Source organism: Manis javanica, chromosome 5, assembly GCF_040802235.1.
Source record: "Manis javanica isolate MJ-LG chromosome 5, MJ_LKY, whole genome shotgun sequence".
Taxonomy (NCBI): Eukaryota; Metazoa; Chordata; class Mammalia; order Pholidota; family Manidae; genus Manis; species Manis javanica.
The window spans coordinates 43,907,101-43,935,075 of NC_133160.1; the positions used below are offsets into that span (position 1 = coordinate 43,907,101).

Consider the following 27,975-nt stretch of genomic DNA (forward strand, 5'->3'; position numbering starts at 1 on the left):
CTGTGGGCTACCTTTTCATTCTCTTGAAAATGATGTTTGATGCACAAAGGTTTATAATTTTGATGACATCCACTTTATCTATGTTTTCTTTTATTGCCTGCACTTTTGGCATATTTAAGAAACCATTGCCAAATCTAAAACCATGTAGATTTGTCCCTATGTTTTTGTCTAAGTATTTTATAGTTTTAAACTCTTAAATTTAGGTCATTGATCCATTTTGAATTCGTTTTCATATATGGTGTTAAGAATCCAACTTCATTCTTTTGCATTTGGATATGCAGTTGTCCCAGACCATTTGTTGAGGACTCTGCTCTTCCTCCCAATAGTCATTGCACCCTTGTCAGAAATCAATGACCATAGATGTATGGGTTTATTTCTGGACTTATAATTCCATTCGACAGAGCACTATGTCTATCCTTATGCCAGGGCCGCACACTGTTTTAATTACTATTGATTTGTAGTAAGTTTTTAAATCAGAAAGAGAGAATTCTCAAATTTTATTTTTCTTTGTCAAGATCTTTCTGTATATTCTGGGTCCCTTGCAATTCCATAAGAATTTTAGGATCAGACTTTCCATTTCTGCAAAAATGCTCCTTGGAATTTTGTTAGGGATGGCATTGAATCTGTACATTGCTTTGAACAGTATTGCCATCTTAACAATATTAAATCCATTTATGTAGGCCTTCTTTAATTTATTCAGTTATATTATCTTTTACAATTATGTACTAACCTTTACTGGTGTTTTTTATTTGTTTAGGTAAAAATTACTGTTGGCAGTCTTTTGTGTTTAGCCTGAAAAATTTCCATTAATATTTTTTGTAAGGTGGATCTGCTAACAAAAATTTTCTCAGTTTTTAATCTGACAATGCCTTCATTTGCCTTTATTTTTTATTTTTATTTTTTAAAATTTTTTATTAAGGTATGATTGATATACACTCTTATGAAGGTTTCACATGAAAAAACAATGTGGTTACTACATTTTCCCATATTATCAAGTCCCCACCCATACCCCAATGCAGTCACTGTTCATCAGTGCAGCAAGATGCCACAGATCCACTATGTGCCTTCTTTGTGCTACACTGTTCTCCCCATGACCCCCCACACTATGTGTACTAAACATAATACCCCTCAATCCCCTTCTCCCTCCCTCCCCACCCACCCTCCCACACCCCTCCCCTTTGGTAATCACTAGTCCCTTCTTGGAGTCTCTGAGTCTGCTGCCATTTTGTTCCTTCAGTTTTGCTTCATTGTTATACTCCACAAATAAAGGAAATCATCTGGCATTTGTCTTTCTCTGCCCGGCTTATTTCACTGAGCATAATATTCTCCAGCTCCATCCATGTTGTTGCAAATTGTAGGATTTGTTTCTTTCTTATGGCCAAATAGTATTCCATTGTGTATATGTACCACATCTTCTTTATCCATTCATCTACTGATGGACACTTAGGTTGCTTCCATATCTTGCATTTGCCTTTATTTTTGAAAGAAAGCTTTGCTATTTTAGGATTCTTGGGTTAGCAGATTTTTTTCTTTGAGCACTTTGAACATATTATCTCACTGCCTCTGACTTCCATTGTTTCTAATGAAAAATCAACTGTTAATCTTATTAATATTCTCTCATAAGTGATACATCTTTGGTTTCCTTGCTGCTTTCAAGATTTCCCTCTTGTCTTTGACTTTCAGCATTTTTACTCCAATTTGTCTATTTGTGAGTCTCTTTTTGTTTATCCTACTTGGCATTTGTTGAACATCCTCAATGTATAGATTAATTTTTTCAATAAATTTGGGAAGTTTTTCAAAATAATTTCTTTGAATATTTCTTCTTTCTTTATCTCCTTTCCTTCTGGTACTTCCACTGTGTGTATGTTGGGACACTTCATGGTGTGCCATATTTTTCTGAAACATTCATTTTTCTTCATTCTTTTTTCTTTTTTTCAGATTGCATAGTTCCTGCCAATCTATCTTTAAGTTTGCTCTCTCTTCTGCCACTTCAAATGTGCTGTCAAGCCTCTCTCACGAGTGAGTTTTCATTACAATTCTTATACCTTTCAATTCCCAAATTTCCATTCGGTTCTTTCATATAATTTCTATCTATTGATATTATCTATTTGATGCAAAACTGTCACGTACATTCCTTTACCCCTTAAAACATAGCTTCCTTTAGTTCTTGAATGCATTTATAAATAATTAATTTGAAGCCTTTTTCTGTTAAATCTGACTTTTGGTCTTTCTCAGGCAGTTGCTTTTGCCTGCTCTTTTTCTAGTGTATAGGTCATATTTTCTTGTTTCTTAACACATATTACCATTTTTTTTGTCAGAAACTGGACATTTTAGATAACATATTATAGCGATTATGGATATTGGTTTCCCCACTCTAGGGCTTGCTATTGTCATTTGCTTGTTTACTTGTTGAATGACTGGCTGGATTATTTTAGTCAAGACTGTTTTCCTTTCCCTCTTTCCCCACCTACTGTAGTGTGACACCTCTGATGGATGGGTCTTCTTGGGAGAATATCCTTGGGTAGGCCCACAGCCACCCTGAAATGACAATAGTTTTGTATGATTTCAATTCCTTCTTTTAAAAAGATGTGTTTTAGGTTTGTTTTATGACCCAGGATTTGGTGTACCTTTATGACTGTTCCTGTGCACTGGGGAAGAAAGTTGTATGGGAATGTTCTATAAATATTTATTAGGCCCAATTGTTTGATGGTGTTTTTCAATTCTTCTACATCCTCAGTGAGTATCATTTTATTAGGTTTACTAGTGACTGGGAGAATAACGTTGGAGTCTCCAATTATAACTGTCTATTTGTCTAATTGTCCTTTTTATTCTGTTTTCACTAATAGATATTTTAATGCTCAGTTATCTGGTGTGTGCACATTTAGGATTATTATATCTTCCTGATGAGTCTACATTTTATCATTATGTAATGTCCTTATTTGTTCTTGATAATTTCTTTGCTCTGAGTCTGCTTTAATATTAATAGAGCCATTCCTCTTTCTTTTGATTAATGTTTGCATGGAATACCTTATTCCATCCTTTTAATTATAACCTACCTGTATTATCATATTTAAATTGAGTTTCTTGCAGATGGCATATAGCTGTGTCATATGTTTGTTTCTCCTATATATTCTGACAATAGCTTTCACTTTTAATTTGTGTGTTTAAACTACTTACATTTAGTATCATTATTGGAATTTTGGGTAGGTCTATCATTATGATTTTTTTTCTGTTTGTACCCTCTGTTTTTTCATTCCTCTGTCCCTTATTTCTTCTTTATTTGAACATTTAAAAATATTCCATCATAATTTATCTATTTTTGACTCTTTATCTTTGCTTAGATATTTTAGAGGCTGAGCTAGGGATTACTGTATACATCTTTAATTTTTCACAGTTCACTTATAATCAGTATTTTGCCACTTTCAGTGAAATGTAAAAATCCTTACTACTTACATAGATCCCTTTAAGCCCTCCTCTTTATGTTGTAGTTATCTTACATATTATATATACACACACTGAAAACCCCATGAGAAAATGTTATAATTAGTTCAGCCCTCAAAATTTTGTGGTAGATCCATGCATACATAGCTTGTGGCTGAGTTCAAGAATCATAACCAGCATGTGTGGTTGCTTTCCTGACCTCTTGCTTACAGTGACCTCCTTAGTACCTTCTGGTTTCTTAGGGACTCACCCTTTTCGGCCCTACAGACAGAAACCTAGCACTTTATTTATCCTGCTTTGCCACACTCTTCCCCCAAATGTACCCTAGTCTGGAGTCAAGCAGCAGGACAGAGCAAAAAGAAGTAATGGGGGTTCACTCCTCCCACTTGGGACGCTAGCTCCTCCAATTGGTGAGAAAAGTCTTCTTCAGGGTTTTAGCTCATGTAGGTCTTCATTGATGTTTCTGCAGGAACCACCATTGACAACAGATTGTTTGGAAGCCAGAGTGTGAGAGAATGGAACAGTGAACAAAAAGGGGAGGGCTTTCCACTCTCTGAGTGTTAGGAGAACCTTTTCCCCTCTACAAGCCAGAACTAGAGGCTTCCTCTAGAGCTGTCCTGCCCATGCCTGTGCCCACATCCAGGTTTTAGGCTGCACTGAGTCCAGGCCAGGGAATTCTGGAGGAAAATACAATAGTAAATCACTGCCAGTTCAGTGACACTTAAATTCTTTTGGTCTTTTCCCCTAATCTGCTTCTACTGTTTACTTTTCAGAGTCCACAGGTAGCTGTTTCATACCTTCTGTACAGATTATAGCTGCATTCAGTAAGAGAAACAAGCTGGAGTGTACTTATTCCATCTTACCCCAAACTGGGTCCCTTTTTTCTTTTTGGGGGTCACCCCATATATCCCTCATCACTGAAAAGTACCCTTGTGATCCATTTCTCCTTATACTGCTCCTTCACTCTTAAGGCATCCTCCAACATGTATCAGATTCCAGTATAAAATCTGTGCTTCAGCTCAGCCAGAAGTGTCATCAGCCATAGAAGCCACTCTGCTCAGAATGGAGTAAAAGACCCAGATTTCTTCCCCTATGACTGGTCCTACCCCCAAAGTTTAGTGAGCCAGAATTACATAATTGGCATGATAATAAAGTTGGAGACCTTTTTGGCCCCTGGGCATTTACCACTTTTTTATAAAGGCAATAGGAACAATATAAAGATGATGAAATACAGTTTAATAATCTGCTCAGAGTGGTTGGAGAAAACATTCAACCAATATTTGTTAAATTAATAGCAGTGCAATTGGCACAGCTTTCTTAGAAAGGAATTTGGAAAAAAAAACCCAGAAATATTAAAGCATTATATATACTTGGGAATCTATCCTAAGGAAATAACTCTAAAAATGAAGCTATATTCTTAAAGGTATTTATTAAAGGATTATCTCTAATAGCCAGGCATTGGAAATAACACTAAATACTCAAACTAGGGAACATTTCATTAAATTATGGTACATAAATAGTTGTTATGGAATGTAGTCATTTAAAGTGATTGTTTTGAATATTATGAAGGAACATACAAAAATGGATCAGTTATCTATAGCTGCATAATTTTAACATTTAACTATGCCAGATTAAGCTTTTTGTTCCTGAAAGGAACCAAAAAGCTATGGGTGCCACCCAGATGAAAGGGTTAGGAAAGGACATTTTCAATAGACCATTGTTGAAGCTTATAATTAAATAAAAATAAAACCACTTCATGCTTGCACTCCCTCCAGTATGTTAAAAAAAACCTCCACCAGTAACATATACTTTTATATCACCAAATTATTCAATCCTCATTAAGTTGAGTAGTTTTTGAAAGCAGAGTGTTCTTTTTTTGGGGTGGGGGAGGTGGGAGTTTCTAAGTTTGCAAGCATGTATAATCTTTAAGTGTAATTAATTTTACCCCTTGAATATTAGGCCTGAGCATTTTGTCTTACAGCATTAGGAAAAAACCTCCAAAACAATGGTGAATAGCAACAGTGATAATCATTTCCATTCCAGAATCTTTAACATAAGTTACTGTGTGAGTGATGTAAAAGAGAAAAAAGTACAATTAAAGCAAATCACATTTAGGAAATGCTAAAAAGGCATTGTATATACAATCTTACATTCAATTTTTATTAAAGTTTAAGCATAATTGAAACAGGAGGGTACAAAAAATGATAAAAGAAGAAGTCTTTCACCAAAACTACTAACAAACATTCTATTTTGTATACCACTCCTAAAATATAATTAAAACTGTCATTTAAGTTGACTCTATACTATAGAATAATATTTGTGTATCACAATTTCATAAATTTAATTCATGAATGATTGTGTTAAATGGAATATCCTTGAGTTTTCTGTCTTTTTTTTTTAGGTTCATCTTTTGGTGTCACATCTATGACCTCTTCCCAGTTCATGAAGATTTTCTTCTATAGTTACTTCTAAAGTTTTGTAGTTTTATGTTTTACACTTAAAATTATGACCCATTTTGAGTTAATTTTTGCATAAGGTGTATGGTTTAAGTCAGGATTCATCTTCTTGCATGTGTATGTCAAACTGCCATTTTTTGAAGAGACTCCCTCCTCCATTGAATTATATTTCTTCCACAATTCAATTTTGCTTTCCTCAGTCTCTCAAAAATCAATTGCCATTTTTAGTGGTTCTATTTAGGTACTCTTATTTCTTCTACTATCTTAATTACTGTTAGATTTACTAAAAGTAAATCTTAAAGACAGGTGGGGTAATTCCGCTAATTTATCCTTCTTTTAAAAAATGACTTGGCCATTCTAGTTCCTTTGCTTTTCTATATAGGTTTTAGACTCAATCTTACTGTATCTACAAACAATTTTGTTGGGATTGTAATTTATGTTTCCTAAATTCCATATGACATCAAGTTATATACCATAAAAAAGTATTCATCTGGTAACTGAATCATCTTTACATTCCTAGAATAAATCCTCTGTAATCATGGTTTAGCATCCTTTTAATATACTGACAGATTCAACTTGCCAATGTTTTATTTTTTTCCTTTATATTCATAAATAAACTTGACCTAGAGTAATGTTTTGGTTTTCTTGAGGTGTTTTTGTTTTTGTTCATCCTATACAATGTTTTGCCAGCATGGTTAAGGTAGCATCATTGAATGGATTTGGAAAAATTTCCATCTTTTTTTGTGGTCTGGAATAGTTTGATATAGAAATTACCTATTTTTTTTTGCAAATGCTTTCTGAGTCTTTGCATTTCTAAAAATATATTTCCTTGACAGGTGATTGATTCTGTGGCTGGGGTAGGATTCTTGGAATGCTGTCCTTATTTAGTCATCCATAAACATTTCCCACAGTCTTACCCCCAGTATTGCAGACAAGGTGTCTGATGCCAGCCTTTTCTTTATTGGAAGTTATCTGTAATTCTTTCTATAAATGTAGTATTTTCTTTTCCACAACTGGAATTTAGGAATTCCATCAGGAAATATTACTGAAAGTCTAAGTTTCTTTTTTAAGTTATGCTTAATTTTACTTGGGACTCTCTTGTTCCTTTGACCTGAAGACTCAAAACTTTTTTCTACTCAAATTTTCTTTTATGGTTTCCTTATTTATTACTTCCCCATCTATTCCCTTTCCCTCTTCTGGTAAACTTTTATATTCACATTTACATCTCCAAGTTTCTTTTTAAAATTCTATATGATTTCCACATCATTTATAAAATACTTCTCCCACTTGACTTTCCAAAGTAGTAATTTGGTTTTCAAAGAAGAATATTCTCATCTTCCTAGTCTATTGAACTAACAATTTCAGAAATAAGTATTCTAGTTCTAGAACTTTTTTTGTTCTGTATTAAATTGAATGCCCTTGGGAGTTGTAATTTGCTTTCTGTTTAAGTTCATCTATCTCTTCCATTAGTTCTATTTTAATAGCTGTCATCTGTTCTCCTTGTTAAACTTAGTTTTCTTCTTTGGGTTGCTGAATTTCCTTAATTTGGTGGTTCTCAACCTTGGCCACACATGGGAATCACTCTAGGGAGGTTTTAAGAGTCCCAATGCCCAGGGCATTGTGAAGCCAAGTAATGAAGAATCTCTAGGGGTAGAATTCAGGCATCAGTAGCTTTTAAAGCTCCCTTCGTGATTTCAAAGTATCAGCCAAGAGTAAGCACCACTCTATTAATTGGTTCTCATTTTATTTATCTATTCATGGGTGGGTAGTCCCTTAAAATTTGTAGAGGTTATAGCTTTGGTGTCTCAACTGGAAGTTTTTGTTCTCTTAACGTGGTGGTTAAAAACCTGGGAAACTGTTTACTCTGCTGGAAAATAGGATTAGTCTCTGTTCCTAGTTCTTTCTGGGAACAAGTGACAGGACTTCGCCATCCATAAGAGCTGGCTTCAATGCATTTCAACTGCATAACCCCTCCAGGTTCACACTGTCTGTGGACTAGGCAGGCTTTCTAAGGACCACAAGCATCAAGGTGAACAGAGGCAAGCAAAGACTTTCTCTCTGAAGGTGACCTTTGGTTGTACCTTGCTAGTGTGTTATTCCACATGGAGAATGGGAAAGGGAGGTGAGCAGCAATGCATGTAAGCAGCCATCTTTCTAGATTCCCCTCTGAGTTTCTTCCTGGTAATTAAAACTTTATCACAATTTAGATTTTTAGGATCAGATGACTAATGTAAATTTTTAATGTCCATAGCCTTAAATTGGGTTCATAAAAAAATCTCGTGTACTTACACGAAACAACATGAATTGCAAATGCATAATGTTTAGTGAAAGAAGACAAATTCACAAGGCTACACGTGGTATGATTCTATGCATTCTGGAAAAGACAAACCAGAGGAACATAAACACATCAGTGGTTGCCAGGGCTGAGAGGCAGGGGGATTGGCTACAGAGGGGCACTGGAGGGATTTAGGGTGGTGGAACTCTTCCATATCTTGACTGTGGTGGTCATTACCATGTGCATCTGTCAAAAGTCACAGAACTGTCTACTAAAAATTGCACATTTTATTGCATGTAAATTGTACCTCAATAAACCCTCTTGGAAAAAAATCTCATGTACCTCCTCCATTGTACTGAAATTCTTATTGATCCCCCAAGGCCTCACTGGCCTTGTAGCCTGTGTCTGTGCTATGTGTTCCGCCAAGAAATTCCCATTTAACATTTATGACTTGGAGTAGATGCTGCCTTCTCTGGGAGGCCTTTCATCTGCCCATAAGACTCTTCCCTGTGCCTCTTTAATGTGCAGTTGTTCCTGCTCTCCCAGCCTTCCTTACGTGGGGTCTCAGCCTCTTGTCTCAGGTGTTTGTATTCCATGATAGACTATAAATCCATGAAAGCAGGGATTTCAACTTGTCATTGTGTCCCCATCACCTAACTTAGTTCTAAGTACTGGCTGGCTCACCTATAACTTGACAAAGCGAGACAGCTACCATCTAGCACATGTTTAACCAGAAACCTGTATTTTCAGGAACCTCCAGGAAGCTCTTAAAAAAATCAGGAAATGTTTCAGAAACTCCTTGCAGATTCCTTGCACTAGAGCATGTGTACTCAACTGTGGAGCTCACAAAATAGACTGATATGACACGGAGTTTTCACACATGAAAGGTGGGGACCAAGAGGAAGATATTTTGACAAGATGGAAGTGAATTCCCTGAAAATCCATGGTGCATAACACCTCATTCATTTTTATAGATGCAATCAACAAGAAAGCTCATTCTATTTGCTTTCCTTGCTTTACAAGATAATTTCAGAGACTGATGAAAAGTGTTTTCAGCACCAGAATCAATACTTCTGATTATGTCTGCTTTTGTGCTCATCTCTACCCAGTGGGAACATTGCCAGGAAAGATGGGAAGATATATGGGACCCCCACCATCCTGATTTTTTAGCTTTCAAAAAGCTGTCTGTTCTAATCAGATGCTGCATTTATTTTGAAGAATTGAAGGCCAGGGTGGGGCAAGAGAAGAGAAATGGTGTAAAGGCACTTGTTGTAAAGCTGTTGTACTTGAACAAATCGGGACTCAACCACCCACCTCTGCTTCAGAAGCACATTTCTTTTTCTTCAGATTCCAAGCCCAAGGTATCTTGTAAAAGCTCTTAGTGTAGTTGGGAGATAACACATTTTCCTCTCAAGCTATACTCCCAAGGAATTCTTGCTCAGGATGGAAGATGGAACACCTCCATTAAGAGGAGGAAGAGCATCTATTCCCCAACCCCATGCAGGGCTAAAGTCCACTGAAACGTTGAAATCTCAAGCCACACCCTGAGGTGAGCAAGCAATGCAATTTTCTTTTCTTGTTTTTAACTGAGTTAATTTTTCCTTTGCATTTGGCTCAGTGGTGGGAATATTTTCTTGATCGTTTCAAGGTTTCTCCTTCTCTTCCTTCAGATTGCATCTAAGTTCTGGGAAGCTGCAGAGGGCCAAAGTACCCAGAGGTGAGGGGTGAAATGAGGCTGTAATATTGTGATTTATAGTAAGAAATACATATATTGGTCTCTGCCTCGGGTTCCTGACATCGGGCTCTTAAAATCCTTGTAATTTCCTGGGTGATAGGAGTGTCTTTTGTCCTGCTGTGGGGACTCTGGGTGGGCTCTTGGATGAGGGCTGGTCACTGGAAAGACAAAGACATGATTAGAGGCTTGGAATTTTCAGCCCTACCCCCTGTTCTCTTGAGAAGGCAGAAGGGCTGAAAGTGGAGTTAATTATGGCTCATGTGTACATGAGGAAGCCTCCATGAAATCCTTACGGTATGGTGTTTGCAGAGCTTCCGTGTTGGCAAACTCACCCCACTGGGAAGGTGATGCACCAACTCCACAGGGAAAGATGCTCCTGTCCTGGGGACCCTCCCAGACTTCACCCTATGTGTCTCTTTGCCTGGATGTTCATCTGGATCCTATATGTCCTTCAGTAAACCAGTAACCATTAAGTATTTCCCTGAGTTCTGTGAGCCGTTATGGTAATTTAATCACCCTAGGGAGGGAGTCCTGGGAATGTCTGATTTGTAGCCAAATTGGACAAAAGTTGTGGGTAAGCTCAAGACCTACTACTGCAAATGGCATCTGGATGGGGTGGGAGCAATCTTATGGGATGGAGCCCTTAACCTGTGGGATATGATGCTTTCTCCAGGCAGAATTGAGTTAAATTATAGGGCACCCAGCTGGCATTGTAGAGCATTGCTTGTATGAGGAAAACCTCCACACATTTGGTGACCAGAAGTGAACTGTTTTGTGTGAATAGTAAAAGACACACACAGGAAAGAAAGACATAGTATTTTTTGCTACATAGGTGGAAAGCTGAGTTTTCCCTTTTTAGTGGCATATCTCATTCCCCACTGTTCTCATTTCTCCACTGTGTATTCATTCTATCTGGCCTTGGTCATTGATTAATGCAGGCCATTGCCTCCCACACCTCTAGTTTTATCACTCAATCCTCCTTTAACCCTTTGTGGATCTCTCTCTCTTGCTGTGTCTCACAGGAACACTTGAGTTCTTATCACTGTACAAGGGGAGTCTGAGATCATCTTGGCCCATCTGCTTAGATGCCCCAGAGCTCTCATGTGTTTTCCTCTTCTCATAAGAACAGGAATCCCATCACAGTGTCTCACATTCATGACCTTCTCTAAACCTAGCAGCCTTCCAGAGACCCTACTTCCAAATACCACCGCAGCATCTGTCTTGGTCTGGAGGCATGGAGGCAAGTCTGCAGCTCCCAGTCCACCACAAAGCAAGGCACCAAGTTCTCCTCTCCCTGGAGTTCCAGTTACTATCCTCAACTCCTAAGCTGCCTGAGTGGAGATGGATAGGTTGCAGGGCCCAAGTCCCTGACCCAGGGCAGCCATGAGACTCCAGGCCACCAGAGGAGACACAAATACATATTAGGTCAGGCCATATGAAATTGCCAATTTTATTGGTCAAAACTTGTTTAATAGTGGCAATTTCATATTAAATTGAATTAAATAGAATAAATACAGTGTGGACTCTACTTGCCAAAGCACACTGCACAACTTTCAATCTGCCCATCAACCCTGCAAAGATTTTTGTTGAAACGTTTCTAAGAAATTGTATTCCTCCTTTATGACCTTTGATTCTTACACGCTAATCAGAAGGTGTTGTGCTTGTATGTTTTCAGCAAATTTTTCCTAAGCTGCCTGGCACTTTTCATTTGGAGGATTTTTTGATAGGTTATAAAATGTTTGTAAGTTTTTAGAGTGTGGAGAGAAAAGAGTTTTCATACTGCAACACATGTAATTTAAAAAAAAATCACACAATGTTGGGAACATATCCAAACATCTTTTATAAAAATGCTGTCTTCATAACACACGTTTCTTTAAAAAAGAAGTTTCCTTTTAATCTTTATTTAAATGTCATCTTTATGGTCATTTATGTCTTGAATGGACAGGTGTGGCACTCCTCTTAAAAAGAACTATTTGTTAGAAGAGCAGTGACAGCCCCTTGTCACCTCAGGGGAGGCCAGCAAATCTGAAACTCTCATCTTTTTGCAAAAGTGTATAACTCATCATTAAATCTGCCAAATCTAAGTACTTTGCTGTGGGATAAAGCACAAATCTGTAAAAACAAAAAAAGTTTCAAAGTCAGTGCCTTAGTCTGCTCAGGCAGTTAAAATACCGTGGATTGGGTGGCTGAAACAACAGACATTTATTTCTTACAGCCCTGGAGGTTGGGAATCCCAGCTCAAGGTGTTGATAGATGTGGTGTCTGGGGAGAGCTGGCTGCTGGCTTGTACATGGCCACCATCTTGTTGTGTGCTTACAGGGCCTTTCCTTGGTGGGTGCTCATGGAGAAATAAAGAGCTCTCAAGTCTCTTGATCTTCTTATAAGGCCATTAATCCCATCATGGGGGCTTCACCTCATGACTTCGCTGAAATCTAATAACTTCCCAAAAGCCCTATCTCCAAATATCATCACATTGGCAGTTAGAACTTCAAGATATGAATTTTGGGAAAACACAAACATTCTGTCCATAAGGGTCCATTTCTATTATCAAGTATTATAAAAATTCTACTTGATCTAATGGTCTTAATCTTATGTATTTGCCAGCACTGTTGACATCCTATGGTCCTTGACACACTTCTGGCTGCAACATACTTGCTACAAAAGTTTGCTCATGAATGAGGCAGTGAGTGAGTGTGTCTCAGATGTAGTATCATCTGTAGTATTATGTTGGTATTCTTACCTCAGAATTCTTTTTTAATCTCATCAGACTTTATATTTAATAAAGAACTCAATTGTTGAGATTATATCTTTCCTTGCACATCTTTACTATAGTGACTCACCCAAAGTAATTCTTGTAGATTTCATTATTGAAACCAGTCTTGCAAATCTCATAAGCTAAAACTTGTTAGAAACATCTGTACTTCATCTGTTTATAACCTCCCACACTGCATGCTTTTGTTCCAATGCTCATTTCTTCAGCGGTGTTCTCTGTATTCCAATGGTGTTTGCTGACAAAGAGATGCATTTTAGTTTGTTACCATATTGTTTTTTGTGTATTACATAAGTCATTTTTTATTGCTGTGGGAAGACAAGTGTTCTTCCAAAGCTAAGCAACTTTTTGTCTATCACTAATAAGTAAAAAGATTTCTTGAAATTGTATAAAGTACTGAACAGAGACTTTAAACATCAGTGAAAAAATGTCAATATGTGTCTTCTTATTTTTGATGCTTTCAAAAAAAGTCTTGCTAAACATCTGGCTTCATTCAGCCATTCTCAACTTAATTAAGCTCCATAGACAATGATTTGAGCAATTCTTCTGAATTCGTGCAAGGAAGATGGAAAGCTAGCTAGTAACATTTTAGATGCACAGAGAAAAAGTAATCCATTACTTTCAGTGGATGTTTTAGGTTATTAAGACTTGATTTCATGGAACTCCAGTTGAGGAGGACTGAAAAATGCTTAAGAGAAAATATAATTTAAGGTTACATACATCATTAGTAACAGTAGATGTAAATGTTTGTTTTACATAGGCTAATTTAAGTGAAATAGAATCACTGCTAACCCCTTTGCATTACGTAATTTTCATCCTTCTTTCAGAATCCCTGGGGACATTACTGGCATATGGACATATTGAAGACCTGTGTCATTCCATATATTAACAATGAGAAGGCTAAGATCTTTTCTGTGCTTTTGAAAAAAGTAATATAAATATAGGTCTAAGTATTCTATTAGTTTCCATACCCCAAAGAAGTGTCTGGTGTGTGTTATGTCATTTTGGAGATTGTTGGTTTAGCAGCACAGATATCACTGTTCTTACCTTTTTTCAGTCACCATGCCAGTTTGCACTGAGAACTGAGAAATTGTGGGGGGGATTGATCATGGAGTCTACTTTATATAAAAGTAAAAGCTAGGTGGACTTGAATCTCAGGAATCTGTGGTAGGTTGTTCTATTTGTTACGCAGCCTTATTGCAGCAGAACCTGACTAATTCAGAAGAGGATGCTCCTGTAAATTAGCTGTAGCTCCTGGTTGCAGAATAAACGTCACACAGCAGAACCAAATCCAACCGGCAATCTGGAGTGAAGCCCTGATGAACCCAACAGAGCCATAGCTGGCCTGCAGATCCATGAGGAATATCACAGCAAAATAATAGCAAATAAACATTTGAATGTGAGCATATAAGAGTATTCAGCATTGACTTCAGTCTCGAGGATTCCTGTGCTCTTCCCCTAAGTTTTGTGGAGAGTTAACACAGAAGCACTCAGATGCATATAAACTTCTCTGTGCTCTGCTCCGAGTTACCTGGCTATGACTTGGTTCCGAAATACATTGGGGTTTGGCAACCATGTCAGGCTATGAGCCAGTCCCCAAAATACACCTTATTATTTCTCAACATTCATGCCTTTGGAATGAAAAATGTATCAGTCTGGGTTTGGTCAGGAAAACAGATTCACTATGCTACAAGGAAAAGGAGTTGGGTTTACACATATGGGAGAGGGGTAGTCAGAAGGCTGCGGTGGGGGACGGGAGAGACAACCACTTATAACTCAGAGCCGGGAAGACTGGAATCCCCAGAGATGGCTGAGAAGCCACCATGTCTAGCTGCTGAAGTGTAAGCTTAAGATGAGGTCTGCTCAATAACCACATACAACTGAACTGCTGAGTTTGACATGACCTCTCAAGACCTGTGGCCTCTCTGCTTTACTTCCGCTTTCCAGTGCAAGCTCTTTTTCACTGGTAATGAGTTTTTCTCACTCAACCCTTGACTCTCCCAGGGGAGAGAGTGCTAGGAAATGTGGCTCTTAGTCTTAGGTGGGACTCTGGTGGGGCCCATTGACAACAGACAGTTCAGCAGAAAAACCAACATGTGTTGTGTTTTTACTCTATGCCAACTACCAACTGAGGGCTTGACATACCTGAGTCTTAGTTCTTGTAATCACATAGAGAAGTAGGAGTTCCTCCAGGTACTCAGATGCTAAGTGGCCAAGACAGGATGGGAGCTCCAAAGCCAGGGCTGTTGACATCAGCTCACAGCCACGCACGCAGATCCCCCCTTACCGTACAGTGTTGCCGTGGGTCATTACGTCTGTTTCCTCTACTGGGTGTCAGCTTCCATGGAGAGGGGGATCTTTCTTATTCATCCTTGGTTCTTCAACTAATTGGAATTTTTGTATACCTCTCTGTACATAGAAGGAACTCCCTAAGTATTTAAAAAAATTAGATTCTTTGGATCTAGAAATGGGAAGCCAAAAATGTGGACAAGAAGGCACATCATCATCCTCACCAGCAAACACCATCTTCCTCCTGGCCATGTAGGGTGTGTGTGTTCTGAAACAGGAATTCCTGAGGTCCTCTCCTAAGCCATTTTCTTGAGAGGCATGCATCTGGTTTGTCTCCCTGACTCCAGGCAGGGTTCAACTCCAACCAGATGGAAGACCATCTTTTATTTAATTAATGTACTTGTTTTAAGATTCTCATGTCTTTGCTGAATTTGCTCAGGAATATGAAAAAGAGGAATGAGATGGCCTAAGCATTCTTGTCGCAGTCCATTCTCAAACAGCACATAACTGCCCTGTGATTTGCTGGAATATTTGCATGTAAGAAAAGCATCTGTTAGCTTGGTCTCCGGAGTTTGCTTTTTCTCTCAGCCCCATCCAGTCTGTCTTCCAGGATAAAACAATATAACCTCATTTTTGCTCTCCTTTCCACTTGAAATGGACATTGAATGCAGACTTCTCATACAATTCACACCCAGGAGGCTGTCATCCGTGGTGCTCAGCAAGACAGGGTTTTGAATCTTGAGAAGGAACCAGAAACGTACACACACCTGGCAAACTGGGATGTTTTACCTTGGTTCTGGCTTCCATTGCCCCCATGTGTGGTAGCAGCTACTAAGACTTAGCTGTGAATCTCCGTCATCGTCAGAGTCCTATTGATAGCAATAATTGCTCAGGTTTTCCTGCTCCATAAGCCTGGGCTTGGCCCAGCCACCAAATTATCATTAGCCTAGGCTCCTGGGTTGCTGATTCCTCTTGGGGTAACTGTTTCATGACCAGTTTATAGCAGGTGTAAATCAAAAGTACAACCTTAGTCTCTTGTGGTCTCTTATCCTCTACTGGCCTATCGAGCATAGCACAGTCACCACCAGCCCCCACTTGGGCCCTGGAGGGCTTGATAGTCAATGGATCAATGACCGGCAAGCTCCTTCTTTCTCAGGCTGTGAACCATATCACTGGTGCATCTGGGCTTCTGCCTAAACTACATGTCAGAAGAACTCATTGGCAATCACGAGGGCAGAAGTGCATGCCACTTTGGACTCCAGGGTCCATGTCCTTTGCTGGAGTGACATGTCCTTAGCTGAGACAGATAATTCAATATCTCCCCTGTCCCTCCCTCTCAGAAGCTAGGTCCCTGTAGCAGGAAACTGTGTGCGTGCTTTTCCCTCATAACCTTCAAGAAAGGCCAAAGCATGTGTTACTTCACTTACATACTCTAGTGACCTGAGGAGGGAAGAAAGGCCATTTTTACACTTTATAGAGTTGCTGCTATAAGCTTCTCCTCCTCTCCTTCATCCTCTCTTTCTCTTCCTCCTCCTCTTCCTTCTTTTTTGTGATTTCTGGGTTACAAACTTAAAAGAGCCCATGGACTCTCAGGCACTGCAGGTAGAGGAGGCATGGGTGTGACCACTTTGGTACACTGTTCAGTTACAGCTAATGAAGCAGTGTAGTAGTGCATGAGAGCCCATGGCCTTTTCAGTTTTCATGTGCAACCCAGCAATTCTGCTCCTGGGAATAAACCCAATAGGAGTGCAAACATTTGTGCATTGGAAGACATGTACTAGAATATTCCTAGCAGTGTTCATAATGGCCCCAAATTGGAGATGCACACCTGTTGATGACACTAGAGCTGATGATGAAATATGCCACAGGTAAACACTGCAGCAGAACAGCAATGAGAATAAATGAAATATAGCTGTATGCAACGTGAGCCATATACTAGCCATTTGTGCCCTTTCCTGTGTACATATGCCTTATTTCAATAATATTTAAAAATATGAAAAATAAAAACATAAAGACAAGGAAGACAGAGCTTACTGACCTGTTGTTTTTTTCACAGATTGGCAGAGAGGCACTGTGGTCGAGCATCCCACTTGCTCACTGTTCTGGGCAGGATCCTCATCCAGTAGTCTTACCTCATTCTCCAGCTCTCAACTCCAAACCCACGCATCCCTGCAATCCCACTGTTGCAGGTATGCATCAGCCTCTCCCCCAAATTCCCACCTCTACCAGGATCCCTCACACTTTGGATCCATTGCTCTAGTGCTGCTCCCCACAGTTCAGAGCCTGGCTTAGACTTGGTGTGTGTTGAGGGCCTTGAAGCAAAAACATAGTTCTCTGTAACTTCCCATATCCCTGGGGTGTCTGAAAGCCCCATATTACTTAACTCTTTGGATAATGGCACTGAACATTCTTACTTAGTTGTTAAAATGGAAGGGGCATACTAATACTATTTTATAGTCCATCCATCAATCAGACTGTCCTTAAGGTTCCCTGTGAGCAAGAGAATCTTCAGCCAGCATGTCTTTGGGGTGGTCATCATACATTTGACCTAAAGTTTTAAAGAATAGGATGAACATTTTGTTTTCCTTTTGTGTTTAATAATGTAGTCTGTCCTTTCTTGACATCACAAACAGACCTAGGGTTCTAATCTCTTAACCAAATTTCTTCGCTGAAGTCTCAGTTTTCTCATCCATAAAATGGGATAACAATACCTGTGACATAGACCTACTACGGGAAGTTAATGGGGGTATTCATGCAAAATGCTAAGAAAATGTCTGGGAATAGTGCCGAGCACACACACAGGTTAACCCTCTTGGCCCTGACAGTCATCTCTAAGGTAGGCACTTGGGATCATTTGGCCAGGATTTTGGCAGAGCAGCCTGATGCCAGAGCCTGGATCTTATAGTTGCATTTTGCTTCTTGTTACTTGGCAGGGAAGCCCTTCTGTATATATGTGACCTATGAAGACAAAGTTCTGTTCCCACCATAATGGGAAAGTCCAGTGTAGTCAGCTTTCCACCAGGTAGCTGACTGCTGCCATATTTAGCACAGGCTGAAGCCAAATGGAAGCCAAAGGGTTAAGGAGGTCATTGATGTGTCCACACAGGCCACCTTCTAGGGAGAGCTGACTGAGAAGGGTGGAGAGTCACTGGTTCATGAAATCCCCAAATCCAGGGCGCCTGCCCTGAGACTTTCTAACTAGTCTATGATGTTTTCACAGTTCCAGGGTCCTGTCTCTCTGTCACAGTGGAGCCCTCCTAATGATCTTTTCCATCTGGGGGGAGCGTAAGGTGCACTTTGCCCTTTCCTGTAGTGTTTGCATTATAACATTACTGTTTAAAGTGCTACTGTGTCAAGCATGGCTCATTCCTCTGTGGCCACACAGTTGTACCCCTGAGAGCAGAGAAGGTTATTGGATTTGACTTCTTGACTCTTGACATCCATACCTGAGGGAGCTGGCTTCCCTCCTGGGTGGATGTGGAAACTCCATGGGGATTCTCACAGAGAAATTTGAGGGAAGCCTGATTTGCAGCAATTCTCAGCAAATTTCCACAGGATGAGCCAGGGAGGGAGAGTGTGGCTCTGGAGTCTGCAAATCCTGGGTTCAAAGCCGGCTCTGCCAACTCCTAGAAGGTATGACTTTGTGAAAATTACAGATCTTTGTGGGAGATTCAGCTTTCATCTTCTGTTAATTAGGAACAAGAGTAACCACCGCAGAGGTTGTTAGGAAGTTAAATACCATAGTGCAGGTTGTATCACAGTGATGCTCCAGTGAACATTATCTGTGCTCCTTCTGTCCCACACAGTGCCCTGTGACACACCAGACCCCACCAATTGTCTCCGTGTCATTCCTGTGCCTTGCAGAACTGTGGTCAATAGTTAAGTGCCTTGTTAAGGAGTTTCAAGGTGTGAGTCTCCCAAGAGGAAGCTGGACATAAAAAAGCAGAGGTGTTACGGAAAACTGTGGCTTTTTACCAGTGGAGCCCACCACATCAATCTGCAAAGATGAGGTTCATTATTGTCAAGACCACGCAATTAGCTTTAGTGACCTGGCAGGGACTCTGAGCAGTGACTGTTTCTTAATAAAGCTTCCAGGGCTGGGGTTGAAACCACCCACTGCTCGGTTTATTCATCTTTCCCAAGCTCAGCCAAGCATATCCAGACTGTGCTTGTGGTTTTCCTAAATCCATCTGATGGGAAATTGTTTAGTGATCTGCTATCACGAGCGTCCTGGCTTATAGCTAAGAGGTGGGCCTACCAATGTCTTGAAATAGCTTGAACTGAGCAATCTTTTTGTGCATCACCCACAGAATTCAATAATGTACCAAGGGGATTGGTTTTGTGTTCCTTGTAAGGGGTTAAGTGACCAAAACCTTGCTGAGACATGAACCTGTCTCCATCCAGCACAGCCTCGTGAGACTTCTCTACACTAAATATTTATATTCTCATAGTAAGTTAATAATTGCTACTTTGTCTGACCAACCACCACATTCTGCCTTTCTTCCTTGCTGGCAGAGGTATACTTCCTACTCTGAAAAAGGCCAGATACTCACTTTCCCAGGCTTCCTTTCTTTAAGACATGGGGATTGACTTGATCTTGACCAATGGAACCCAAGGGGAGGTGGATTTTCCTCTGTATTCAGAGAGCGATGTAGGAAAAGAAACAGCGATCTACCTGCAATTGGACGATATACATGAGGATGAAAAGTAGTCGACCCAGTGGCCAAGAGGGTAAAGCTGAGGGAATCACAGAGAAGACACTGTGGAACCTTGACATAGTGTAGTTGATGAGTGAACCGGCCCCAGGGCTGCCTGGCCCTGAACTTCCTGCTACGTGAGATAATCAAAGCCTGTTGTTGTAGGCCTTTCAGCTGATTGTGGCAGACACTGCTGTTTACCCAAAGAAAAGTACTCATCCACATTCTTGCTGAAAGAATCACCAGCTTATTCATTGGGAGAGATCCTTTCAACTTCTCTGCTGGGGGGCGATATGAACTGTCCTGGGCAGTGGGATGGAAAAGGAAGCCTTCTGGAGGACTCTGGGAAATATTCTTCTTCCTTAATAAGAGAAAATACGTGAGCAGAAAAGTGCCACCTTCTGCCCTTTGAAAACAGTGTATAAGGTCATGTTACCTGACACTGCAGGGTTCTTTCCACCAGAGAGGCAGAGTGGACTGTGGAGGAAGCACCGTTGAGTGGCTGAGCTGACCCCCCAACCACCCACAGTTATGGGTTTCAGTAAAAGTCACTTAGTACTATTTGATTTGTAGCCATGGGTTGGGCATTTAAGAGGTGTTGATATTCTCAAGCTTAGTCCAGGGCCCTAGAGGGCTGGCAGAGGCCAAAGATTTTGATGCAGATTAGTTTCCAGTCTAAAGGGTATGCATATCATGTTTTTAGAGAGAAAGGGGGAATTGGAATGAACCAAGATACTCAGTCAAGTGAGAGAATTGTCCCTTTGGTTAAGAGCTCTGAAACCCAAACCTGCCCGAGACTGGTCTGACCATGGAACGTGACACAGGATAGTGGACACCCCAGATGACCCCTGGAGTGGCCGAGCCCAGGAGGACAGGGGTTTCAGCATAGCCAGGGGTGAGGCTGGGCATGTGGAGGGCAATATGGTAAATGGTGGGAGAGGAGAAGCAGCTATTGTCCCCAGAAGGCTGGACACAGCTGTTTTTGAAGCAGAAGGGGAAAGTGAAGATTAATTTCAGTGATTTGCTGATCAAGGTGAAATCAGCTTCCATTTTAACCCCCCAGGTCGTCAGCCCAGGACTGCACCACCAGACTGCCTGGTGTGGTTTGGGGAGCTGATGGATGCCTCAATGTTTACCTTCTTCTCCTGGTTAATTTGTATGCAGGAAGCTAATTTGTAACCTTGAAGGCAGGAACTGTTAGTATGTTACTGTGATTACCCTGTGTGTGGGCATCAAATACTTGATTTTTAAATTTAACTCAACAAATGTTTGTTGAGCACGTACTCTGACTCTTCTATGCCAGGCTCCTGGGGATTCAGCAATGAACACTTGCTACAGCCAGGCTTGTGTGAGTCAATGCAAACTAACATATAACTCCTGGAGATGTACGAAGAGGTTTCTTTGCTGGTCTGCCTTGACCACTAGAGGGCAGAAGAGGCAGCCCTTTTGAAGGAGCATGTTACAGGGAATCTGAGAGACCAGGCTCTGGACATCACCTAAGACCTTAAGAAGGTTGCAGGGATGGGAATCATACTCCTTGTGATTATTTCTGTGTGGTTGGGTTTTGCTCTTTCTTCCTAAGACATTCTTCAAATTGGAAAATCACTCAGTCATGCTAATTTTGTGACAGTGTAAGACCATCATCAAATTACTGCAGTGCCTGTGCTCTGGGGAACTCTGCCTTTTAAAGGGCAAAATGTTTTCTTTTATAATAATGAACATCTCTTACCAGCTAAAGAATGTATCAGGGGGTTCCCAAGGAAATGGAATAGACTCTTTTCCACAGGTAGTTTTCTCCCTCCCACATGCCCCTCACCCAACCTGGTCTAGAGTAATTATGGCTAGATTTTCCCTAGATGGTGGAGATGGTGGGGGGAAAATCTACTCAATATATGAGCCAGAGCTTCAGATTAGTCCGTTTTCTTAGTCCTTAGACACATGCATTTGAATAGCTAATTAAATGGCTCTGGGTTTTAAGAAATAGTTACATTCCTGTATCTCATTCTCAATTTTCTCAACCTTTTATGTTTATTAACTTCTGAGCATGGCTGCTGTATAATGAATAGGAAGGCCGTGAATCTTTGTTTTCCCTCTTTTGTTGCTTGAAGTTATTCCCATCTGCAGTGCGATGAGCCCACATTTACCCCTAGGGACTAACTGACAGAAATTCTGGAGCACCTGTGTGACATAGGGGACTACTTAATGTTTGGGCCAGGGGGACATGGAGTTCTGAGACTTGTCTTTATGAGCTCCAAAGACTCAGAGAAAGAGTTAGCAATTCTGTTGTCTTACTTATTTGAGACCACACAATCAGTGTGTTTGAATTTCTCATGGAATTGCCTGCTATGAGTGACTTACTACATTACTTTGGAATTATATCCTAAATGAGGAAATATCAAAGGCAAGACATTTAACTGAAAACCACTTGTCTCTAATCATTAACTGTTCAGTCAACAAGACTTTATTGAGCATGTATTAAGTGTTGGTCGATTTCTGAATCGTTGGAAACGTAGAATGCAGATTGGTCAAGCGCATGGTGTTATGGAGTTAGACCGTATGATTATGAATCTTAGTTCTACTACTTCCAGCTTATGACCTTGGGCAATTTATTTCATCTCTCTTCCCTCTCTTTAGTGATCTTCACCCCAGGCTGAAGGATTCTGGATCCTGAGTCACCACATGGAGAGAAACTACTCAAAAGAGCAATTGGCTTGTATCAAGCTGTGGTGTAAGAAGTGAAACTTTGTTATACAAAACCACTGAGATTTTAAACTTTGTTATTACAGCAGAATCCTAGCTGACACAAACTATGATGGCCATTTCTTGTTCTACTGGCCTCTGCTTGTCTGCTGGGCTCTCCTTCTCATGTCTTCCTGCCACCTGGATCTCTGCCCAACTACTACTCTCCTTCCACCTCTTCTGCTGCTCCTCTCTTCTCTCCACCTTTCCCTCCATTTCTCACTGCTGTGAGTATCCTGTGTCTTTTGTCCTGCCATAGGAAGTCTCTATAACCCAAGTAGAGGCAAGATCATGGATACAATACTCAGAGGCCAGAGTTAGGTAATGTTATGGGAAACACATTGGACATCCCCCACCTTATGCCTTACAGCCTCTGAACTGGGAGCCAGGCTGTCTCAGAGAAGACAGCCTTTATACTCTTGCCTACAATGTCATGAAACATGGCGGACTTCTTGACAGAGCTAGCCCAAGGTGGAAGAGCATTCATTTTATAGCAGCTGGCCTTTCCAGACATTTTCAGACAGAAAAGTATTCCTCAAAAAGTGTTCTAAAAGACTGCTAGTCCCCAACAGTGCTCTGCAAAGAATGTGGGGCTCAAATCAATTTGGGCAATATTGTATGAAGCATTCCCATCTTGAGATTTACCATGCATGTTAGCATACCAAAGTTTTAAGTATCCCTACAATAAAATGACTTCTTGGTTTAACCAAACTTATCCGACCCTGGACATGTCCTCTCCTTTTATTCACTGACATTATTAGGAACAAATTTCAGAAAATAGGGAAATAGACTATTAATCCTTATGCTCACAGCCTCTGACCTTCATAGAATTAATTAAAGTTAGTTCTATATTAATTGTTAGGACAGTAGAGAAAGTATAATTTTTAAGATTGATATCTTAATTTCATTTATGTGAGTTTCATAGTTTTACACTATTGTGTTCTAATGATTAGTGAGATAACATACCTAAATTCACTAGTTACTAATAAAGTAAAACTATTTTCCCATTAATGTGAGAATATCAAGGACTTTTTACTTGATGGAAGGGAAGGTTTATTTCATGTACATAGTCATGCCTTGCTTTTCACAAAACGAAGTTCTAATAATACATATAAATCAAATTTTTGAGAACAGCATCTCCTTTTCGCATTGGTTTACATTTGCAGTAATACTTTCATCTTAGGTGAAATCAATGTGTATGAATTAATTTTTCTTTTATCCTCCCACTATTTTAATCAATTAACTAATAATTAGTAAACTCCTAAATGCATAGAGAAATCTAGCACTGAATCTTTAAATAAATGATCACCCTTTATAGATATCTTTTGTAGTTTTGGACAAGGCATCTATATATGAACACTTAACTATTATCTAAGTGAGTCAGTGAATTTGTTCTTTGTATTTACTTAATGCAGAGTACACCCTAATGTAGGAGTGTCTGAGCAAAACTTAAGTTATGTCTGCAGTTGGAAATGTGTTTCCTAGTTGGAAATCATTTCCTATTTTCAAAAGAAGTGAGAGTGCAAGTAAAAAGCATAGATATAAAATTCTACTATGATTGCTAGAGAAATGCTTCTGGAAAGCAGTTTCAAGTAGAAAATAGTATTATGTGGTCAAGTTGGGGTGAGGAAAATGAAATATAAGCTTCTGAAGAGGACAGAACCAGAAAAATGAGCTAAATTTCTCTGTAACAAGCGTCTTGTTTTGTTCATTGTGTTAACTCTACATCACACTATGCATCCTGTTCCCTCTCGTATTTGCCCAGCTCAAAAGCATTTTAACAGGTCTTGGTGTCTGTCTGCACTCTGCCTGCAGTGTCACAGGCCCACCCTTGAGGCGGCCCTTCCTGTCAGTTGTTGACAAATGCTGCCCCTTCAGCCGGTGCTCATCTTCATGTGGTGTGGGAATCATGGGAGGGCCACTGAGCATGACAGCCACATGGCCAGGAGTGCAGAGGCCATCTCCTGCCCTGCTCTACCCTGCCCTTCAGGTCAGACCACTATCATCTTCAACTGTCTGAGGGAAAAGGAAGGACTGGCTGACTCTCAGCAGTGGGATTCCCTCCTTGGGCCAGGGTCCACCTTGGCGGTTGGAAAGAGGTCCATGCTAGTGCCACATTACACGGGAGTCCAGACACAGGACAGGCACCAGAAATATCACCTGTTTACTTGGTTCAGAGATTTCTCCTTAGTGATGCCTGGAGGGATTCTTTTATTTTATTCTTTACATTTTCTTTTGAGGTGTAACACATGTGATGGGCCTAAAGTACACTGCAGAGGGTATGACCCTATAAAACTTTAGATGTTGTATTCTGTATAGTGAGCTTGGGCTGCCATAAAAAAAATACCATACACTTGGTGGCTTAAACAGTAAGCATTCATTTTCTCACAGTTCAGGTGGCTGCAAGTTCAAAATCAAGACACCAGCAGGGTTAGTGTCTAGTGAGGCTCTCCTTGGGTTACGGAGGGCCACTTGTTCATTGTTTTCTCATTGAGGGCAGAGAGAAAAAACGAGCAAGCAGACCTTTTGGTGTCTCTTCTTATAGGCACATATTTCCTGTTAGATCTGTGCTCCCTCCTTCTGACCCCATTAACCTTAATTACCTACATGAAGGTCCTACCTCTAATACAGTCATCTGGTGGTTAGAGCCTCAACATATGAAATTTGGGGGACACAATTCAGTTTGTGGCACATGTGTAAACTCCTGTATAACCAGAACCCAGATCAAGATTCAGAGCCATCCTAGCAATAAATAGCAAAAGTTTCCTGGTTCCCCTCCCAATCACCCCTCAAACTGCTATCCTGACTTCTGTCTGCACCATCTTGTTTTTCCTGGTATAAACATCATATAGATGGAGTCACTCTGCATATAAACGTTTGTGCCCAGCTTCTTTCCTCAAAATAATGTCTGTGAGATTCTTCCGTGTTGTGTATGTATTCACAATTGATTCACTTTTATTGCTGTGTGGCATTTCATTATACAAATATACCCCATTGTATCCATTCTATTGATAAAGCTGCTGTAAACACTCTTGTATCTGTCTTCCTTTGGGCACAGAAACACTTTCTCTTGGGTACATACTAAGAGTGGAATTACTGGGCCACAGATTTAAGAATTCATTTTAATTCAGTTAACTTAAGCATGTGTGAGTTGGTCCAATGAGCAGCTTTTGCTATAAATAAAACACGAGTGTCCCAGGTTTCAATCAATCGCAGGTACAAATGGAAGTTTATTAACATTAAGGAGAAGTGATCACTATAGATTGCCTGGACCATTGTCCTGCCACTGAAATAAGGCTACTGAGGTCCTCTGTAAAATGCTTGTAATGATAATAGTAGCTATTTCCCAGCAGTGATATGTCTTTTCCAGACCTGAGAAGATTGTTTTAACACCCCTTCTTCTATATGACAAGACAGTTTTCAGTTTTAGCCTTGTAATAATCAGTAATGATCAGTCATCCTTCATTTGTTCTTTAGTTTTTAAAACAATCAACAATTTAAAAAGAGTAATTAAAATTCAGTTTTAAAGCTATTATTCAAATATGGTGAAATGTTTTATGCATGAACTCAAGTTTTCATTTATAAAACAAACCCAGGATGTCTTGACCTTTGCACTTGGTTTCATTGCTTTTAGTTTTAGTCACAACAAAAAACTCCACCTGGTTGCATGGAATTGAAGTGACCCACGTTCCAAGTCTTGTTCTTCAGAATCACTGTGCTTCTTGTTTGCTAGAATATTCTGGCTACACTCAGGGATATTCAGGACCACAGGGGGAGGAGACACAAACTGAGCCCCAAGCCTCAAGCACCATATCTGGTGGTTATGAGTTTACTCTCAAAGTGAACAAAGTACTGAGTCTGTGTGTATCAGAGGTCGACTTAATCATGGGAATTCTCCAAATTACCTTTGTGGAGAAAATAATATTTATTAAAGGGGAAGTAATGAAAATTTCTAATTTGAAGCTTACATTTGTATTATTAAAACTCAGTGGGGACTGCAGCAATTATTTTGACTATAGACCAGCATTCAGGAAGGAGTATTTATCACTGAAGCTGTTCAGAATGGCTGGCTCAGGTAATAATTAAAAAAAGGAGAAGAGGAGAGGCTCAAGATGGGAGTGTGAGTAGGGCAGCAGAAGTCTCCTCCTAAAACCATATATATTTTTGAAAATATAATAAATACAACTACACCTAAAAGAGATACCAGAAGATACAGTACAACAGCCAGGCTACATCTACATCTGCAAGAACTCAGCATCTCAAGAAAAGGGTAAGATACAAAGCCATGGCCTGGTGAGACCTGAGCACTTCCCCCAACCCAGCTTACCAGCAGGAGAAAAAGAATCAGAGTGGGGAGGGAATGGAAGCACAGGACTGCTAAATAACCAGCCCTAGTAATCTGCCAGGGGAGCACAGACACACATTGCATGGTGTACTGGATATTAGAGGAATGGAAAAGTAAAATCCAAGATGGAGACTGCAAGTGGATCCCCACAGTTGGCTCCTCTGGGAATAAAGTAAGCCGGCGCTTTTTGAAAGTCTTAAAGGGACAGGGGGTTAACAGCTGGATGGAATCGCGCCAGCACACTCAGCCCAGCAGGCTGGGAATCCTAAGGAACTTCAGGCACCCTAACCTCCAGGGTGGCAACACAGCTCTGAAGCCCCTCACCATGATAAGTAGCCTGACATTCATTCCCCCCAGCCAGCACTGCAAGCAAACTGGCTGACCTGCCACAGTGGCAGAGCAGCTGGAGAGTGGCCCTGCCCACAGCATCTCCTCCCAGCATGCAGCTAACTGCGACAGACCCAGAGGCTGCCACCAGTGCGTAGCTTCCCAGCACAGAAAGAGAAAGCCAGGACAAGGCACAAAAGGGTGCCGTTCTTGCATGAGAACACACCCTATGTGTCTGCCACTCCCTGCAGGGCTCTGGGCTACCCCGAGGGGTGCCTCACCCATGGCAGCTCAGGGGATTAACCCAGAGACTGCTCCCTGTGTGTGGGTAACTGACACAGGCAGCAGAGAAGGACAAGGTGACCAGCAAGCAGGAAGGGACTTTGTTCTCCCAGCTGACACATGTGTCACCTGCCTATGACCACCTCTATTGCCATGAAAAGGCAGAAGAATCTGGTCCAGTCAAGAATCACCCTGACAACCCCAGAGAGAGGGCCTGGGGAGATAGGTATAACCAATCTTCCTGAAAACAAATTCGAAATCAAGGTCATAACCATGCTTTTGGACCTGCAGAGAAATATGTAAGAGCTAAGGGATGAAATCTGGAGGGAGATTACAGAAATGAAACAATCTCTGGAAGGACTTAAGAGCAGACTGGATGAGGTGCAAGAGACTGTTAATGGAATAGAAATCAGAGAACAGAAACACAGAGAAGGTGAGGCAGAGAGAGAGAAAAGTATCTACAGGAATGAAAGAATATTAAGAGAATGGTGTGACCAATCCAAATGGAACAATATTTGCATTATAGGGGTACCAGAAGGAGAATAAGAGAGAAAAAGGAATAGAAAGTGTATTTGAAGAAATAATTGCTGAAAACGTCCCAAAGCTGGGGCAAGAAATA

General features: G+C 40.4%; 1 long non-coding RNA gene across 1 annotated transcript in view; it reads left to right on the plus strand.

Moving 5' to 3' along the window:
* Positions 1 to 23,353, plus strand: part of LOC140849768 (uncharacterized) — a 39,576-nt gene extending 16,223 nt beyond the window's left edge. Inside the window, exons 2-3 of the long non-coding RNA XR_012131956.1 lie at positions 17,023 to 17,155; positions 22,298 to 23,353. This is a non-coding gene — a long non-coding RNA (uncharacterized lncRNA). The remainder of the gene's footprint in view (positions 1 to 17,022; positions 17,156 to 22,297) is intronic.
* The last annotated feature ends 4,622 nt before the right edge of the window (positions 23,354 to 27,975 follow it).